This window comes from Ictalurus punctatus, unplaced genomic scaffold (assembly GCF_001660625.3).
Source record: "Ictalurus punctatus breed USDA103 unplaced genomic scaffold, Coco_2.0 Super-Scaffold_100060, whole genome shotgun sequence".
Classification (NCBI taxonomy): domain Eukaryota; kingdom Metazoa; phylum Chordata; class Actinopteri; order Siluriformes; family Ictaluridae; genus Ictalurus; species Ictalurus punctatus.
Genome location: NW_026521090.1, coordinates 972,517 through 988,585, shown reverse-complemented (window position 1 = coordinate 988,585; position 16,069 = coordinate 972,517). Strand labels below are relative to the sequence as shown.

General features: G+C 40.2%; 2 protein-coding genes across 7 annotated transcripts in view; both read left to right on the top strand.

Annotated features, from left to right (window-relative positions):
- The window catches only part of LOC108262158 (histone H2AX), a 361,614-nt gene that overhangs the window by 109,631 nt on the left and 235,914 nt on the right, over positions 1-16,069 (top strand). The gene's annotated exons all lie outside the window — the stretch shown is intronic.
- Positions 1-16,069, top strand: part of LOC108261282 (NACHT, LRR and PYD domains-containing protein 12) — a 154,557-nt gene that overhangs the window by 64,062 nt on the left and 74,426 nt on the right. The gene's annotated exons all lie outside the window — the stretch shown is intronic.

Here is a 16,069-nt window from a genome sequence, read left to right as displayed (position 1 = left end):
CCCCCACCTTGTGCCCTGAGTCCCCTGTGAGTCTTGACTCTGTGTAGGAAAAATGGGTGGATCTATGTGTCCTGCTCTAAAAAAAAATAAATAAATAAAAAAGAACCTGTTTGAATATTAGTACTTGCAAACAAGCTAAAGTGTTGTGTGAAGTGTATTAAAGAAGACAGAGCACTTGTGAATTTTAGACTTGACTGAAAATCACTTACACACAAACAAACAAAAAACCTCAAAAGTGTAAACTCTGGGTTTAAGTATCTGTCCAGTGAAGTATTTAGCAGAGCATTTATCTCCATATCAGGTGTGTTATACTATTACACTGAGCAGACTGACCTATCATAATAATCAGCATATAGTCTCATATTCCATATTATTTTATATACTAGCAGTATTATTTAACTGAAAGTCAAAACTTTTGCTACTAAAACCATGCAGTAGAACTGCTCGATAGAAATAACATTGCTCATGTGACATCCTATTAAATGTAAATATTATGTATATGTACTTTGGCTAGTTGTTTTTTTCTCCATATGGTTATAATGTTCCCAAGACTAATACATCACAGGTATTCATCATGTATACATAAGATGGACTACCATAACAAAATGAGCATAAAGTTCAAGTCATGCATAGATGTTTATAATCGAATCATTTTCCTATATGTCACAAATGACCAAATAGTCTTCAGTAATTCCAGACAGCATGGAGAAAGTTAAATAAAGTGAAGTGAAGGATATAATGGATGCCTGAAGGGTTGCATAAAACATCTCAAAACTATGACTACACAATAAATTGATGGGATTTATGTGCATTAAATTGTGTTTTTATGAAACATCTTAAGAAACAGGGGAATAATGTCGACTGAGATTGATTAGTTAAAGTGAAAAACAATAAGAATCATTTTATAATAAATAAATAATGTACAATGTAAAATAGATAAATTATTTACAATAACCTGATTGCATAAGTGTGCACACCCTTAAACACATTTAAATTTTATCACAGCATTTCATCTTTTTGGATAAGAGTAGATCAGTTTGGAGCGTCTTGATTTAGCAATATTTTGCCATTCTTCCTTGCAAAAGCATTCTAACTCCGTCAGATTGGCTGGACATCTCCTGTGCACAGCCCTCTCTGGGAAACCCCACAGATTTATGATTGGATTTAGGTCTGGACTCTGACTGGGCCATTCCAAAAGCTTGAACTTGTTTTGGTGAAGTCATTCATTTGTTGATCTGGAGGTTTGCTTGGTCGTTAACATGCTGAAAGGTGAAATTCCTCTTCATCTTAAGTGTTGTAGCAGAAGCCTTAATGTTTTGTACCAAAATTGACTGATATTTGGAGTTATTCATTATTCCCTCCATCCTGATTAAAGCCCAGGTCCAGCTGAAGAAAAACCACTCCAAAGCTCAATGCTTCCCTGTGGGGATGGTGCTCTTTTGGTGTTGCGTTGTTTTTTTTTTTTGCCAAACATGTTTTTTGGTTATAGCTAAAAAGTTAAATTTTGGTCTTGTCAGGTATCATAACATTATTCCACATGGTTTTGGGAGATAAAAAAGGAGTAATTTTAGATGTGTAATTCACAACCTTAAACTTTTCATTCAAAACGTTGCTAAATGTTTGAGATTTTTCTTTATTCTCTCGACCATATAAACCATAATACTTAAATACTTAAGAGACGACAACTGAATTTATTTGTGATATTTGTCTTTGTACGGAATGAATGAACACAGGATATTCTAGGTGAAACCATCAGGGTTGAACAGCATTAATAGGCACTAGATGGGACAGTGATGTGAAGTTTAAATAGACTCTGTAATGCAGCCTGGCTGGGGTTTTAAGGTCATGTAAAAATCCACTTAAAAATGATATTATATAGAACACAGATACATTCATGGCTCATTTGTTCACATTTGATCCGCACTGAATCATTTGTCAAGTACTGAATAGAACCCATATTCTGTTCATTAAAAATTATTCCAAGTACGTGCATACCATGTGTGTGAAGAGAAAATCAGTACCATCAAGCTCTTCTTTAGAGATTTTATATTGATTAGTTTCACTTGTCCATTTGCTCTTACCATGTTAATATTTACGAGGGGCATCTACACTCTGATTGTGTTTTTGCTTTGTGCAGGATAATAAAATACATCAAAAAGGCACTCGGGATAAACATTGTGTACATGGACTTTTTAATAATGCTCTAAAATGATTAGCAAAAGGAGACTTCATAATCTTGCTTACAAACCAGAATATATAACTTCAAATAATGATAAACACAGGAAGACATCACTGTAATTAAACTAACTCCCAAACTCATATCAGCACAACATGTCGGCAAAAGGAACCATTATGCAAGGCAAGGCTGTCTAATCCAGATACTCGTACTCCCTGCAAAACCCGAATTCCACATTAAGTAATCACCACCTTATTCTAATGTTACGGACTCAGATATCACATCTGTATCAGGCGTACAACACCTTACAGAGAGTTTAAAATGTGCAGACTACTACTGCCATCTGATCTTACTAATTACTCATTACTAGACATAACCAGCATTTAAAGAGAAAACATGCAGAAATTATTCAGCATTATACAACATGAATACCACATGCCAGAAGAATTCACACTTACACTGCACAACACATAAACTATTATTAAAGTTCTCTCCGGAACATCAAAAAAATGCTGATTGATTTGAATTTTTACAGGAATATGTTTACGCTTGTATATATATATATATATATATATATATATATATATATATATATATATATATATATTGAGTCACCTTGACTTTAATGTAGAGTGTGAGATAACTAAAGGATTGGAAAAGGGGGAAGAAAAAGAAATCTCTCGCACGCGCTCCCTCCCTCTCTTGCACGCGCTGTGTTTTAGATAACCATCATCATGGAACTCAAACACTTTCATTCAGTTTCCAAACAGGGAAACACACGGAATTCCAATTAAAATGAAAAGAATGCTTTGGAGCTCCAGCACGCATGCTTTTGACCAGTCACAATCTATATATAAACTTCCAACTAGTTTTTCCACATTATTTAAAAGGAATTTAAGTGTTATGTACTTAATTACCATAATTGTAAACACAATTTTTTTTATAATTTACTAACTTCAAGTTGTATAACAATAGTTAATAAAATGCTACAAATATTATACCTAACATCTTTGCAGGGATTTATAGACAAGGCACTGAATGAAACGAGCAATATAGACAAATCATTATTATTATTATTATTTTTATCTCTCTGCTCACACATCATAAAAGAGAAATCCTTTATTATAACTTAATTTATGGAATATAAATGAAAGGTCCAAATGGACTTTCTCCTCCACATTTGGAGCGTCTGACTCATACATTTCTCAACAATGGCTTCTGCGGCCTGAAACTGCACACTTTTTTCCGCCTTCAGTCTTCAGTCACACCCGACTCACCGAAAGTCTGTACCAGATTCAAAACTTTAAAAAATAAATAAAATCTCACACTGTTCTGTGTTACTCAGCTCAATCTGAAGTGCGCACACACACACATTTTTCTTCTTTTCCTTTTTTTTTCCCTCTCCACACAGACGGCAGGCCTACTTGCGCAGATAAGAACAGATAGGAACACACACGTACACCCCTTTCTATCAACAACGCCGGCAAGCTCACATACACACATTGTATTCCACCCTATTACACCTATTTATGTTACTACATGAGGTTTCAGAGTATAAAGCACCTCCATACCAGCTCCGTATGCATGAAGCTTACAGTCCTACAAATTAAATCCAACTTTCCCCGACACTAAGCTTATCCAACACACATATCTCTTTATGTATGGAGCTCAGGTTCAGAGCACTAATAAATACATTTTTCCCTGTCTCCAAAACTTACACACCGCACTCATATTATAAGCACATATATTATAAGCACACACATTTGTTAGTACACATTCCATTCATACACCGGGCACGCTGTATTGTGCGACCCGGACCTGGGCCCAGGATTTATTCCCCTCTCTATCTCAGACCTGGAAACTTTCCCCAGCGGTATTAGGGGTCCCCACCAATGCTCTAGTAGCTCTGGGGTTTGAGGCCTCCTATCCACCTGCTTCCTATCCAGCCCTGGAGTATTTTCCCCCTTTTTTCCCCCTCCAGCGGTATTGCAGGACTTTCACTCACACAACACATATACAATTTCATTACACAGTCTTATGAACCCTATTCACAGCCCTTATACACTTACAAAATTAAAATCTTCTACAATCTACACTTCTCTTACCTCTTCTTACTCACTCAAGGGTCTTTTGGAGACCAACTTAGTCTTTCTTCCCACCCCGGGGGCTTCCCAATCATAACAACAGACCACTAAAACAGAGCTTTGAAATAACAGGCGTCTGCAATGCCTTCTTACAGGCAAATGTCTTTCTGAATGCTAATTACGGCCACATAGCCCTTTTGTCCAGGGATGGTTCTTGATGTCCCACTGCTGCTCTCATGCTATAACTGTGTGAATGTCACTTTAGGTGATATTATACACATATTTCTGAGACACAGATAAATTGTCCCTTTGATTTCTGCTGATTGTGGATACGATACAAAATATCATGCTGCAGTCTTACAGGTGGAATCAACACTGGAGTGTCACCACATCTGTACAGTAACATGTTGTCCTGTGCATCATGCTCGGCAAACAGACCGTCTACAATAGTTTGTCGGTTGCTCTTCGGTCCGATTGCTTCTGTCACTGAAGGGTCACTCTGAGTGCTTTTCAGGCCTACCGGTTCTCTAATGTTGCTAGCTGCAATTGATTTTAGCCCTGTGACACCTGAAAATGTTATTCCTTCCACAGCAGCTTTCTTTGCTAGCTCATCAATTATTAAATTATAATCAGCATGTTTGGTTTGAGGACAGGCCCAATTAGGGGTAATGATGGAGAAAGGCAAGGTCTATTAAGAGACAGATGTATAGACGATGACGATTGTTTACATAAAATAAAATCGGAACTAAGGCAATTAAATGACGAATGGTTTTTAAAAGTGCAATTACAGGTGGATATTGACACAAACTACACAGGAAACCACAAAAAGTTATAAAAGAGCTAAAGAGCCGGAGACCTGATAGAACTATTATAGGTATTAGAGACAATTTGGGCAATATTGTTAATAACGAGAAAGATAAGAGATATCATAAGAAAAAGATGTCAAGCAGCCTCAAGTAAAATAAACAAACAGATTTTTTAACGACGTGCTCACCATTAAGAAATATAGACACACAACATTTAGAAAACCCCATTAAGGAAGAGGATGTATTAGAAGAAATTCTGCAGTGACCACAAGTGTAAATATGTGGTAAATTAATGTGAATACATGTGTGCAATTTAACTGTATCGAACTACTGTGACATACAAATGTCAATAAGTCTATGTAATGATTTGTGAAATCTCTCAATAAAGCTTTATTTGAAAACAGAAGGCCTGTTAATACTCTGTTCTAACAGAATCCACAGTACACTGTACATAAGGCTTTGCAGCTTCTGGATAATTGTACTGTCTGAGAGAGGGTGGGTCACCTCCGTGAACCTTCACTTCCATCACACTAGTATCAACACAGCCACAATCCTGCTTTGGATTAACAAAAACACCTCTGATCTGATCCAATCGTTCTGATCAGAATCTTCCAGCGATAACAAGGTATGTAAATCATAATCCTCTGCCTTTTTGATCACATGTACATCAAAAATCTCCACAAGCTTATCTTTACTCTGAGGATTACGCCAAATGCAATTGTTGCCATAGTCAATGATATAGCCACGCTTAATCATAATGTCTGAACCTAATATATCGTGACCATCACCATTTCTACTGCACCAGGCTTTGTCTTTGAAATCATCTTTGGCAGTTTGGAACGGCATATTTTCTGTCTAGGATGCAAGAGAAATTGTTCCGTCAAACCTTTCTAAAGTTATTGTGTCTTTACCATTGTGTAGGGGATTGTCAGAATGAAGAATTGTTAATGAAGCACCAGAATCAACTAACCAATCATCGCTTCGGCCTCCAACAGCGACATTTACGATTGGTCTACCGTGATTAACTTGTGACATTGTGCTACATGTGAAATGGAGGCCTGTAATCCCTATGCTGAAGAAGACATGACTTTAAAGCTCTGCTTCTCCATGTGAGAACACAGTTCCTCATTCTCCTTGCTCAGTCTGTTAATAGCAGCCTGTAACTGGTTAAGATCAATGTTAGGAGCTGTTCTCCTAGAAAAAACTTTGCATTCCCTAGAATTGTGTCCCTCTTTGCCACATGAATAGCACACTGGGGGGTTATCAGGGTTAGGAGGAGGTGGGCGCTCCTTTTTGTCTCCAGTAGCATGGCCCTCGTTTATCCGGGAAACCTTGCGACCTCCATTCGGATAGGGCTTTATAATGTCTATTGCTGACATGGGATGAGATTTCTTTGAAATAGCATTAATGTTGTAAAACTGTGTCATTTTTGCAATAATGTCACTATACTTGGAGAGATGTGTCACATGCATTGCCACAGCAGAATGAGTGAGTGGGTCACACTTGCTAAGCAGGACAGATTTGACACTGACATCATCCTGAGTAATATCAGGATTACCACTGAACGTTTTAAACGCCTCCAATAACCGTTCCGAAAATGCCACTGGGTGGCCCCCTTTCCTCATGGTCATCTAAGCTATTTTATCCCAGTCAACTGACATCATTCCTAAAACTTCGAGCAATCCCTGTTTCCTTTCCAATGTATTTGCAGTTCTGACCTTCACTTTCTCATGTAAGGCTCCGGACAGAGTATCGGGCAGACGCAGAGTCAGAACCACGCATGCGTCACCATCTGTAAACTTGTATACATCTGAATATTGCTCCAGGTTTTTCCAGAACTCTAAAGGATTCTGTTTGATGGGGTCAAAATTTCCAATATTCTTAATCACAGCTTCTTGTTTGTTTAGATTAAACCCTCTGACCATCGTGTGTCATTGTTCCCTCCCCTTCTTCACTATTATGCATGGTAGTAGTGGAGTGAACTGGTGCCATGGGAAATCTAACTGTGCAGTCAGAGTGTTGACTACTGCTAAATGGGAGAGAGAATCTCTCTCCCAACCCTCATCACCGACTTCCTGAAAACCTGAAACTCTGTTACAAAGCATGGCACCCACAGATCTCTCAAAGGTATTTTTCTCAACTGTACTATTTATCAGAAATTGACAAGCAGCCTGTGCTTCATCCAACTCACGGGACAGTGTTTCAACGGATGATCTAAGCATGCTATTGTTAGTTTTAACACATGCAATCTCCTTCTGCATTCTGATCTTTTCCTCTTTCCAGATCTTTTCACTAGCCTGGTATATTTTAGTAGAAATTAAGCCGTGACTGAGTCTAGAATGAAGCCGCGCATTTTCACCCTCCATTTCATCTAGTTTTCACTTAGTCACTTTATACGAGGCAAAAACCACTTGAAGTGCATTTGCAACTTTTCCTTTTTTATTTCTAGGCATTTGGGGATAATTTTCAAACCGGGAGATAGCCCACTCATACGGCTTATCAGCAACATTCTCTATCCCGTCATACATTCCCTGTAAGCCGTGCTTGGTGATGTATTTAACGTTCAGCTCTTCCATTCTCAAACCTTATTGAATTATGTACTGCAATTCAATAGCTATTCACCCCTGTTCAATGACCATGTTATCTTGCTACTTTAAGATATCTATTAGTCTATTTATTCACAGCTCCAGTACATCTGATGTAAACAAACAAAACCTTGATCTCTCAGTGTTTCTTCGGGATAACAGCAGAGTCGGGAGACGCAGAACGTTTGGCATCATCATGCCAAATGCTGATTCTCACAGCTCGACATATTTTTTATGAAGTTTTCATTGCTCTACAAGACACAAACTCCTCGTTTATTCCTTCCTTTTCCTCGTTTACTACTTTTTTTTTTTTTACTTTTTGTTCCAATTTACTTTTTTCCCTGAATGTTTGGTTAGAACTTTCTGGAACATGGAGCTAATGCTAATTTAATATGTTCTGTCAGAAAGCCCACACAGTTTGCAGCATGCTGTGAACCCAAACAAATTCTTCAACCTGCCCCCACTGTTAACTTCCCTACAGTCACGACAAACACCACTTTCCCCCCTGTTCCCACCACCACTTTACCAGCAGCACCACCACCACCAGCAGCACACGGCTCGTTCCCAGAGATGCTGCAGAACTGGCAGCCGATGGACGATATGCCATGTGAGTGTATTTTTCTGCTTTCTGATTGACTTTCTTTTGTAGGTATTAATTTTGTAGAACATGTTTCCTCACTTCCCTTAACACAGTGTTCTCTTGTAGCAGTGCCAGGCTGTCAGACTTTACGAGGAGCCTCCAGTAATCATCAGAACCAGATAGGGCCAGCTGTGATTGCCACTCAGCCATCTTATTGGAATTGTGTAGGTTAGGAATAAGACTAAGGATGGAGTTGTATAGTTTTGCAGTGTGTATCATTTGTTAATATTGTTAACTTCTTTATCATAGCCATGCTGAGGGAGGTGTTGACTAAATTAGAGATGGTGCTGGACCAACAAACTACTGAGAGGAGGAAAACATGGAAAACCCACAGGGCAGGGTAACTGCAGGAGTAGTGAGAAGCACTGACACAGTTGACCAGGCATTACATGTTTATTATTTATTTATTTTTTATATTAGTGTATATTATTTTTGTTTTTTAAATCGGTTTCAGGGAACTGGTTGGCGCTTATTGACAGGGTGGATGTGCTCGACTACACCTGGCGCATATTGAAGAGGGTGATTACTAACTCCCTGGAAAAAAAAAAACTCAATTGGAGGGGAATCAATGGAAAAACTTCACTGTCCGCTCTCCAACTCGGAGAGGTCGTGATTGGTAAGTATATGTGTTTACATACAGAATTAGCTGTCTCTCTCCGTTGATATGTAAGGGGTAATTCATGGCTAGATGTGCATTAAACGATTTTAATGCATGATGTGGAGGAAATGAACCACTTGTTTTACCCCGCTTATACCATGGTCTTTTCACAATTAATAATGTTAAAGCTGTCATTGGTTTAGAAGCACAAACTTTGATTAGAAGTTTAAAATAACCGTTAATTTCCATAAGTTAGGTCGTTAGATCTGGAAATTTGTCTGAAATAAATCGGACGCAGAGATACAGTAGTGTGATAAGATTTACAGTGGGGGAAAAAAGTATTTGATCCCCTGCTGATTTTGTACGTTTTCCCACTGACCAAGAAATGATCCGTCTATAACTTTAATGATAGATTTATTTGAACAGTGAGAGACAGCATAACAACAAAAAAATCCAGAAAAACGCACGTCAAAAATGTTATGAATTGATTTGCATTTTAATGAGGGAAATATGTATTTGACCCCTCTGCAAAACATGACTTAGTACTTGGTTTAAAAACCCTTGTTGGCAATCACAGAGGTCAGACGTTTCTTGTAGTTGGCCTCCAGGTTTGCACACATCTCAGGAGGGATTTTGTCCCACTCCTCTTTGCAGATCTTCTCCAAATCATTAAGGTTTCAAGGCTGACGTTTGGCAACTCGAACCTTCAGCTCCCTCCACAGATTTTCTATGGGATTAAGGTCTGGAGACTGGCTAGGCCACTCCAGGACCTTAATGTGCTTCTTCTTGAGCCACTCCTTTGTTGCCTTGGCCCTGTGTTTTGGGTCATTGTCATGCTGGAATATCCATCCACGAGCCATTTTCAATGCCCTGTATGAGGGAAGGAGGTTTTCACCCAAGATTTGACGGTACATGGCCCCGTCCATCGTCCCTTTGATGCGGTGAAGTTGTCCTGTCCCCTTAGCAGAGAAACACCCCCAAAGCATAATGTTTCCACCTCCATGTTTGACGGTGGGGATGGTGTTCCAGGGGTCATAGGCAGCATTCCTCCTCCTCCAAACACGGCGAGTTGAGTTGATGCCAAAGAGCTCCATTTTGGTCTCATCTGACCTCAACACTTTCACCCAGTTGTCCTCTGAATCATTCAGATGTTCACTGGCAAACTTCAGACGGGCATGTATATGTGCTTTCTTGAGCAGCGGACCTTGTGAGCGCTGCAGGATTTCAGTCCTTCACGGCATAGTGTGTTACCAATTGTTTTCTTGGTGACTATGGTCCCAGCTGCCTTGAGATCATTGACAAGATCCTCCCATGTAGTTCTGGGCTGATTCCTCACTGTTCTCATGATCACTGCAACTCCACGGGGTGAGATCTTGCGTGGAGCCCCAGGCCGAAGGAGATTGACAGTTCTTTTGTGCTTCTTCCATTTGCGAATAATCGCACCAACTGTTGTCCCCTTCTCACCAAGCTGCTTGGCAATGGTCTTGTAGCCCATTCCAGACTTGTGTAGGTCTACAGTCTTGTCCCTGACATCCTTGGAGAGCTCTTTGGTCTTGGCCATGGTGGAGAGTTTGGAATCTGATTGATTGATTGCTTCTGTGGACAGGTGTCTTTTATACAGGTAACAAGCTGATATTAGGAGCACTCCCTTTAAGTGTGCTCCTAATCTCAGCTCGTTACCTGTATAAAAGACACCTGGGAGCCAGAAATATTTCTGATTGAGAGGGGGTCAAATACTTTTTTCCCTCATTAAAATGCAAATCAATTTATAACATTTTTGACATGCGTTTTTCTGGATTTTTTTTTGTTATTCTGTCTCTCACTGTTCAAATAAATCTACCATTAAAATTATAGACTGATAATTTCTTTGTCAGTGGGCAAACGTACAAAATCAGCAGGGGATCAAATACTTTTTTCCCTCACTGTATATTTAGAAATTATAATGGTGATCAAACTGGCTGGAACTACCTGTGCAATAAACAGTTATAATGCACACCTTCCAGCCAATCAGAATCCAGTATTCACACTGACCATGGTATAAGTGTAATTAATGCTTAAGATTCATAATGACTGTACGATATGTATTGTTTTATTCCAAAGCTGCGGTTCATAGAAACCTCCTCACGGCTAAAGCTGCAGAGATGGAGGTCGAGGGGACCATGACGAGGTGGCTCCAGCTGGCATCAGATCGAGAGTGTGGGCGCAAGAGAAGACTTTTGCAAAAGGACGGTATGTAGAGTGTTTTAACTGGTGTTGTTTTTTTTGTTTTTGTTTTTTGCGCTATTTGTTAATTTGTTAAAATGTTCATATTATAGTCGATTTTTAATTGTTTATAAAAGTCCTTGCTGTTTTTAAGTGATTGAATTTGTTTGTTTTTTGTGTCTGGGATGGTTCTTGATGTCCCACTGCTGCTCCCATGCTATAACTGTGTGAATGTCACTTTAGGTGATATTATACACATATTGCTGAGATCCAGATAAATTGTCCCATTGGTAATTCTGCCTTTTTGGGGAACAAGCTTATCCTAACAAACATCGGGGTGGAATCTGCTGAGAGGCAGTCTGTAATTTCTTACAATTCTGTTTCCAAGAAAATCTCGACTTCTGAATCTATCTTTTTGATAGGATCAGAAATAGACTGAAGAGTTATTTAAATATTCAAATTAACAGATCTCAAGATCGTTCCAAATTGTTGATTATTTTAAAACTTCTTGTCATTTACTGACTTGTCACGTTGTCCTATTTTTTAGAAGACATTTTTGTGTCTTTGTTACATGCATTTGACCCATATCCTTCTTCTGGAATTTTACCCTTGTGTCACAGTTTGGCTGCATTTTTCATGGATTTACCCTGCATGTTTTCTATTTTCATTCACAAGTACTTATTATCACTAGCACTTCTCGTATTGTTCTCTGCTTGATATATCACTTTGCTTGTATCTTTCTCATTTGTAAGTCGCTTTGGATAAAAGCGTCTGCTAAGTGAATAAATGTAAATGTAAGTATGTTTTGAGGTGTAGTCCTCCCAAAAACTATAAGGGAAGAAAGATTTAGTTTTTTGGTTATCCGATAAACATATGGCCTAATGGCCTTCATTGTCGACACAGACGATGCTAGACCATAAAACTCGCCTCCCTCTTCTTGCTTTTAACCAGTAAAAGTACTGGTCCCAAAGTAATTTATAGTGGGTGTACAATGCATCTGGAAATTATTCACAGCGCTTCACTTTTGACACATTTTGTTATGTTACAGCCGTATTCCAACATGGATTAAATTCATTATTTTCCTCAAAATTCTACAAACAATACCCCATAATGAAAACGTAAAAGAAGTTTGTTTGAAATCTTTTACAAATTTATTAAAAATAAAAAAACCAAAAAAAAACACATGTACATAAGTATTCACAGTAGGTAAGTACACGGTTTGGGACGCAAGCGTGCTCTCTTGTTTGCAGGGAAACGGTTGTGCACTGCCATGTGTGATTGTGTCCTGTCGCAAAATCCGGTGAAAACTCCCACATGACATTAATAGTGTGAGTGAGGTGTGTAAAAGTCTGTAACGCACGTCGATAATGCGACTAAAACAGGGATACGCCACGTCTTATTTCTATTTGTGTTTACTTCAAGTATGACTTTAATCAGATTAAGGTCATCAATAATCTCTGTTTACATGCTACATTCTTAATCAGAGTATCATCTCAATCGGGTTAATATCGGATTATTGTTGTCCATGTGTCACGTCTCAAAGATGGGTACAGAAGCAATCGCAGATTTTAAACGTTTTATTTAATAAACCAAGAAAACACAAAAGATACTATGACTAATGCAAAACACTGTGGCAAGGACTAAACATAAACTAACAGAACCAAATCACAGTAACATGGACAACGGTAATGTAAGACAAACGTAAGACAAGGAAGCAGTGCAAACAGTGGCTATATTATAAGCGTGCTTGTTAACAGAAATGTGATTCAGGTGCAGGTGGTCATGTGACACTGATGTAGTACAGTGCAGTGGCTGATGGGAACTGAAGTCCAGAGTACCTTTTGATATATGAGACCATGTAAACGTACTGATAGACATGTACACACTTTAATCACAGTATTAACGTCCTGTGGGAGTTTTTGCCACATGTTGCCACAGGACACACATGGCAGTGGTCAACCTTTTGACGACAAACAAGAGAGCACGGCTGCGTCCTAAACCATGTGTTACCTACTATATATAGTATAGTTTTAGACGCATTGGCAGTTCGATTCCCAGCCCACATGACTCCACATGCCGAAGTGTCCTTGGGCAAGACACTGGACCCCAAGTTGCTCCCAATGGCAAGTTAGAGCCTTGCATGGCAGCTCTGATACCATTTGTGAGTGTGTATGTGTGAATGAGACACAGTGTAAAGCACTTTGGATAAAAGCCATTTATTTACTTACCAAAATGCAAAGGTTAGATACAGCAATGATTCAATACAACTCTGTTAAATGAATACAGAGGCCTTCTCAGATACCACAAGGTTTAAAAACTCGACATTCACGGCGTCATAAACAGGGAAAATGGTCACGCATACCACCAGGACAGGTCTAGAACTTTGAACGCTGCTCCGATTTCACTATATATGTGCGCGCGCCGGCCAGCCAGACGGAAAGAGACACGGTATACAGACAGCACACCAAAATATTTAAATCATATTCACACATGATGATGATGATGATGATAAATATACTGCTATGTAAATTGTATAATGTTAAAGTACACAAATTGATTTGTAATTTGAAAATATTAATGTATTTCTAATGTTATTCGAAATTTCATTCTCATCACTGCTTCATGTGTTCCCTACGTGGCATCATCTATTTCACTCGAGAATATCCACAAATAGGGAAGACCATTACAAAGATAAAGGTAATGTAAATGGTGCACTTATATAGTGCTTTACACTGTGTCTCATTCACCCATTCACAGACACACTCACACACCAATGGCAGCAGGAGCTGCCATGCAAGGCGCTAGCTTACCATCGGGAGCAACTTGGGGTACAGTGTCTTACCCAAGGACACTTCAACATGTGGAATCAAACCGCCAACCCTATGATTAGTGGACAACCCTGTGTGTGTGTGTATGTGTGTGTGTACACTTTAACATTTCTGGCAGGCATTCTGAGTGAATTTTCAACATGAAAGATGGTGAGGCTAACACCCTCTCACTCACTCACACACTCTCACTCTCTCTCTCTCTCTCTCACTCACACTCTCTCTCTCACGCACTCTCACTCACGCACTCTCACTCACGCACTCTCACTCACTCTCTCTCACATACATACACATACTCTCTCTCTCTCTCTCTCACTCACACACTCTCACTCACATACAAACACTCTCACTCACACTCTCTCTCTCTCTCTCACTCACACTCTCTCTCTCTCACACACACACACTTGCTCTCACTCACGCACACACTCTCTCTCACGCACTCTCACTCACACACTCTCTCACTCACGCACTCACACACTCTCTCTGTTTCTCACTCACACACTCTCTCTCTCACTCACACACTCACGCACTCTCCCGCTCTCTCACTCAGTCGCTCTCTCACTCCCTCCCTCACTCTCTTTAACTCACTCTCTCACTCTCACACTCACTCATGCTCTCACTCATGTTCTCTCGTGCTCTCGCGCCCTCTCAAGCACTCTCGCGGCCTCTCTCGTGCTCTCTCTCTCGCTCTCTCTCTCTCTCCTCGCGCTCTCTCTCTCACTCACGTGCTCTCTCTCTCTCACTCACACGCTCTCTCGCGCGCACTCTCGCTCTCGCACTTTCACTCTCACTCACACACTCTCTCTTGGTCGTCCCCAAAGCCAGAATGCAGGCTCTGATGCACCTGGCCCATGCCAATCCGCTCGGGGCCACCTGGGGGCAATAAACACATTGGAGAAGCTGAAGGACCGCTTGAAGGCTCCTCAAGTCCACCCGGGGCCACGAGTATATACTTGTCATCATGGACTACGCCACCCGGTACGCTGAGGCTGTGCCACAATGCAAAGCCACAACATCGCCAGAGAACTGGTACTCCTGTTCAGTCGCATGGGGATCCCAAAGGACATTTTGACTTACCAAGGTACGCCTTTTATATCCAAACTAATGTCTGATCTGATCTGTGTCGGCTGTTACAGGTGAAACACCTCAAGACGTCTGTCTACCGCCCGCAAACTGATGGACTGGTTGAGAGGTTCAACCAGACGCTAAAACAGATGTTGCGCCGGGTGGTAGACGAGGAAGGAAGGAACTGGGACCTCCTCCTTCCCTATGTGCTCTTCGCCATCTGGGAGTGCCCAAGACGTCCACGTGCTTCACTCCCTTCGAGCTCCTCTTCGGACGGTGACCTCAAGGACTGCTAGACATGGCCCGTGAAGCATGGGAGGAGCAACCATCCCCATTCCGCTTGGTCATCGACTACGTGCAGGAGATGCAAGAGAAGACTCACTCCGACACTCGCACACTCACACTCTCTCTCTCGCTCACTCACGCACTCTCGCTCTCTCACGCACTCACGCACTCACTCACACACACACACACACACACACACACACACACACACACACACACACACACACTCTCTCACTCACTCACTCACAGGCTACAGCGTTGCTCCACATCAAACAGAATTCATCTTTTGTCCGAGTCTGTAGCTGTAGCACACCTGTACCTGACTTGCCACTCTCCTTTTAGATTGTTAGTTTTTGATAATCGAGTTGTATAACACAAGATACGATTTTCTGGATAAACAGTCGTTGAGGCATTACAGGGAAGCGTTACATTAAAACATGAATTTTACATGAATGTGTGTTATCATGAGGTTTCGTTTGTTTTATGGGGTCTGCATATCGACCAATTCTTTCTGGTCAATCCATGATGCGAATTTTGAGGGCCATCCGAGCCATATTGTTTTTTCATACAAATTTTTTCCACTTTAAATGTTTTGTTTTTGTTGACAATTTTTTGTGTCATTTTGGGGGTTATGGTGGGCCTATTTTTAGGTCCATATAGTGTTTTATACACCGCAGATTCATTCTCTTTGTTCACATCAATAGGTCTCATCTTAACGCTCCTGTGATAGTTGGCGTTGTATCCATCCGTGATGTCTTGTAGAATATTGATATAGCATTTGGAGTTTGCAGCAGTTAAATATC